We start from the raw sequence: 5,210 nt of genomic DNA on the forward strand, positions 1-5,210 counted from the left end.
AAAAAAACAGGGTTTTAGGGGCCAGGGAGAGGGCTCAGTGGAATAAGTGCTTCCCTGGCAAGCGCAAGGGCCTGCGTTCAATCCTCGGTTCTGCCAAAAACAAATGAACAAACAAACAAAAAACAAGTTTTGCTATGCAGGTCAGATTGGCCTTAAACTCAACTTTGCAGCCCAAGGTGGCCTCAAACTTGAGGCAATCTTCCTGAGAGCTGGGATGGTTTACTTTTTAAATACAATTTCCATAAAAACAAAACATGGGCCAGGGATAGGGCTCAGAGGCATAAGTGCCTGCCTGGCAAGCACGAAGTTCTGAGTTCAAACCTTGGTATAAAGAGAAAGAAAGAAAGAAAGAAAGAAAGAAAGAAAGAAAGAAAGAAAGAAAGAAAGAAAGAAAGAAAGAGAAAGAAAAAAAAAACAAACAAACCATGAATTAACTTACAGAAATACTTTTCTATTATTTGGGACTGAGTTGTTTTTTTTTTAAACTAGAGAATTTTATTTGGGGCTACGTGGCTACTGCAGGCAAATCAGGCATAAAAGAAAACAGATGCTACTCAAGTAAAAAGAATAATTCTAGGTAACATGATGATCTCAAGAAATGTTAGTTACTAACTCGGTCTTTAAACATCACCAAATCTTTCCCCAAATTGTTCAAGCCCTCACTTCCTTTTCTTGAAAGGCTTGGGATGGAACTCAGGATCTTCACATTAAGCTATATCCATGGCTCATTTTCTAATTTTTGAGACTGGATGTCATTAAGTTGTTCAGGATAGATTCCAACACATTATCCTTCTGCAGAATGTACTACCTAGACCGACTGCCCTGTCATCTTAAATTCAACATATCCCAAATCATCTATTCTATTGCAACATACCAAAATTGGGCCCCTTTCCAACTTCCTCAAATTTTCAAGGGTCAAATGATTTGCCCAACCTCCAAATAAAAAGACAGGCACATAAAAATGTTTGTTCTTGCAAAGCTGTGGGTTCAGAGCACAAAGAGAAAAGGGTGAACATTTCCCCTTGCCCTAATTAATTTGCTTACTGAATCCTTTTTAAAGAGCTGGGGGCTTGCCAGTTAGTTCAGTTGTTTAAGTGCCTGTTTAGGCAACCCCGGTCAGGCAAAGGGGACTGCAATTCACGGTTCGGTCCCCAGCTCTGCATGCCGTACCATTACAGCAGCCTGAGCCAGCCCCCCTCCCCCAAAAAATCTTCTTAAATAGAGCTAAACGCGCAGAGACAGTTTGCCGGTCTCGCCCCCAGGGCACACTGAGACAATGATTAAGGCTAGTGGCATGTGCCTATGATCCCAGTGCTTGGTAGGCTGAAAACAGGAGGATCACTGCAAGTCTGGTCTGTATAGTGAGACCCTGTACTAAATACATTTAAAAAAAAAATTAAATAGAGCTAAGTGTTTGAGCTAAACAGTATCTAAAAAGCACACAGGACAAAATTAATTGAAATTTTCTATATTAGTGGAGAAAATGAATATGAAGAGGAAACAATGAATTATCCTGAAGGCTGGTATAATTTTTAAATTGCAAGTACAGGAAAAAGGACACAAGGCCTAGTCTAGTAATGTTATTATAAGAAGATATGGCTGGGGCCGGGGAGATGGCTCAGTGGAATAAGTGCTTCCCTGGCAAGCACAAGAGCTATCAGTTCAATCCCCAGTTTCACCAAAAAAAAAAAAAAAAAAAAAAGAGTTTAAAAAAAAAGAAGACATGGCAAGGGGGAAGATGAAAGCCAATGCAACATTCTAGAAAGGATCCATAGTCTGAAAGAATACATGTCTATATACAAATTCTGTACAAACCTTAACTAATAATAAAGAACTAGGCAATACTCATGAAAACAGGCCCTTCAGTGATCAGAAAATCTAAAAATGGTCCACTAAATCAGAAGCTGGGTTAAAGAATGGAAAGACAGGGCTGGGCAAGAACATCAATGGTAAAGCAGTTATTTCATTAACCAGGTTCTGAGTTTAATTCTAGCATTCCCTCCTGCCTTCCAATCCACAGTATGGGAAGGTGGTTAAATGAAAGTATGTATATGTAACAATGTATCAAGAGCACTGAACCAGCAGCCAAAAAACATAGGTTTTAATATTGGCTTTATTATTTTTTGCTCTCTGGCTCTGAGTCATTTTTCTCACTGGTTAAGTAAAAGTACTGTCACTGATTTACATACCTCTAGCCCTCTCAGATTCTTCATTGTATTCCACTCTATCTACCTATTAATGAGCTTATTATGGTAAAAGGACTAAGTCTATATAAAAGGACCTTTACAAAGCATTACATAAATAAGGGGTTTTCATTTTACTGTAAAAAGTAATGTATATAAAATGCTACCAACTAAAAGATGATAGCATTGTTTACAACAACCATAGCCTTTAGTAAAATCTGCTAGTATCAATAGTTTAACACAATGGACTTTTTTTTTCTGTATTTAGGGAAGGGTCTACAGGGTCTCACTACTAGATCGGATGCATAGTGATCCACCTGTTTACAGCCTCCCAAGAGCTGGGATTACAGGCGCAGGCCACCATAGTAGGCCTAGGGATTGGACCCCCGGCCCCTGTGCCTGCTTGTAGCCACTTTAATCCACTGAGCTATTTGGCTGGCCCTCAATGGTCTGTTAAACTTCAGACTTTCTCCAAGTGGTTCTCTGCTCTTTTGCAGATATTCCCTGGGGCAACTGTTAGATAAAAGAGTCTTCCATCCCATTTCAGAACTGGCCAAATATGGATGGAAGATAGAAACTTGCTTTCTTAACAGGACCCAGTGACCTGGCCAATGAAGGCAATCTCAAATCTTTCTAGGTACTGTTTGAGGCTCTAGTATACTAAACACACTATCCCCTTGATATTAAGGAAAAAGTCATATCCTCATAGTTTGAGATTTAAACATCTTTCCTCCTAATATTTTGGAGACAAATTTACCACTGTCATATTGCAGATGCATGCCAGATGCTCAATATACAAGTTTCACCAAATTTCTGACTCTTTACTGATATGTGCCCCGTAATTTAGACTGCTGGTACACAGCTGGTGTACTCATTTACATACATAATACAGAAGCTGAATGAAAGAAATACTAGAAGTACTGTAAAGTATGTTATGCCCTCTAAGATAGTCTAGTCTCAACCATCACAGTTTTTATTAAAGAATAAAAGCTAGTAACACTTCTGGAAAAGGGATGCAAAGTGAAGATCTGAACCTAAAAACAACAAAAATCTACTATGAAAATACAAAGTTTCAAAAATGTGAATACTATGAATCCAGTAAGTGAAACTTGGGGTTAAAAGTAAATTCAATTATCCATGAACAGTTAAACACAGAACCCAATTAATAATAAAATGCATGGTAAAGCAATAGGGAAAAAAAGCATGGTATTCATGCAAAAGTATGAACTCATCTAATTAGATTTGACTTGAAAAATCTAAAACTTAAAAATCTTACAAATTTTTTTACTTCTTCTACTAAAACTTCTATAAAAGTTGCTACTACTTTCCAACAAAGTAGCTTTAAATTAGACCTCATACATCTCTTTCCATAAAAGCCACCAGGAGGATGGATAAAAGTTTGTCAGTGTAGGGAAGTGTAACAGAGGTTAATAATTTAGAACAGGGGCCGGGGAGATGGTTCAGTGGAATAAGCGCTTCCCTGTCAAGCACAAGGGCCTGAGTTCGATCCCTGATTCCGCAAAAAAAAAAAAAAAAGAACAGCTTTAGATGAGCTGCGAAATACAAATTGAACACTTATGAAAATCCAAACCTTGTAACATAGCAACAAATGCCTGTAATTCCAGCTATACAAGAGGCAGATGGAGGCCAGCCTAGGCAAATGTGAGATGCTATACCAAAATTTTAAAAAAGTGAAGCAGTGGAATGCTGGAAGCATAGCTAAAGAGTACATACCTAGCATGTGTGGCCCCTTAGGCTCAATTCCAAGTACCACAAAACCTTGAGTGCCAACTTGATGCACTTAAGTGTTTCAGATTTTTATAGCGCTTCAGATTTTCAGAATAGGTACACTCAACTAAAAATAAGAATCCGGGTAACTATCTCAAAATTTGAAACTCTTCTGTTTTCCAAGCTATTTTTAAGAATGTATTTAATCCAGGGTCTACAGAGTCTCACTTCATAGATCAGACTTGTAGTGATCCTCCTGTTTTTTCAACCTGCCAAGTGCTGGGATCACATGTGCACCACCACACGCACCCAGTTTCAATCGCCCTCTCAGTGTGGGGAGCGGGGCGGAACAGCAAGCCCCGGATCAAACCAAGGCCCCTGCATCTGCCTAAGCAGGCACTTTAATCCAAGCATTTTAGATAAAGGATACTCATGCACTATACAGGACCTTAATTTTAGAAGGTTTTGCAAACCCCTTAACTGTACACTTAAAAATGGCAAAAATGAAATATATGGTTTGTACTATAGGATATATGCTTCACTCTCTTTAAACAGAAAACCTTCAGTAAAAAAGCTGCTGAAGAAGCAATTTCACAATGTTGCTAATCTACAGCCAAAAGAAATTTCAAACAGCCAACACTATTAGTTTACAGATATTAACAAGTACTTTAGCCATCATCCCCTATTACCTGTCTTTATTGTGAAGCTAACGCATGTTAGATTTTAATGACATAGCAATATTTTTACATCTGTATTCAAAACTAAAAGACCTAGTATAGCCACATTTCCATTCATAAATTAGTGGCCAGATAGGTAGTAGTTTCAGTTGAATACTTAAGAAATAAATACTAAAGTTGCTGAACATTCCTCTTAGAAATGTTGAACTGTACATTCTTTATATACACCTAAATTCAATAAATATGTATACTAGCCCTAACTTTCTGCAGTTTCAGTGAAGAATATAGCTCAGCATGGTGGTACATGCCTGTGATTCCAATAACCTGGGAACACAAAGCAGGAGGATCGTAAGTTTGAAGCTAATCTGGGCAACACAGCAAGACATGGCCTAAAATAATAATTACCTTAATTCATAAATTGAGAATCCAGCCTTGAGATGCAGTTCCAGAAAAAGATAAGGGTTATTAAAAAGACAATGATTAACACCCCAAATATGGTAGTTTCTGAACTTTGTTGTCAAACAACAAAAAACCACCAAATGAGAAATACCTAGGTCATATCTCAAAGTAAATCAAAACATTAGAGTAAGAGTCCAGTGTCGTTTTACTTTTTTTTTTTTTT

General features: G+C 37.8%; 1 protein-coding gene across 4 annotated transcripts in view; it reads right to left on the reverse strand.

The window, feature by feature from the left end:
* Positions 1-5,210, reverse strand: part of Csnk1a1 (casein kinase 1 alpha 1) — a 54,963-nt gene that overhangs the window by 39,547 nt on the left and 10,206 nt on the right. The gene's annotated exons all lie outside the window — the stretch shown is intronic.

The sequence above is a fragment of the Octodon degus genome, unplaced genomic scaffold (assembly GCF_000260255.1).
Source record: "Octodon degus isolate 3935 unplaced genomic scaffold, OctDeg1.0 scaffold00040, whole genome shotgun sequence".
Classification (NCBI taxonomy): Eukaryota; Metazoa; Chordata; class Mammalia; order Rodentia; family Octodontidae; genus Octodon; species Octodon degus.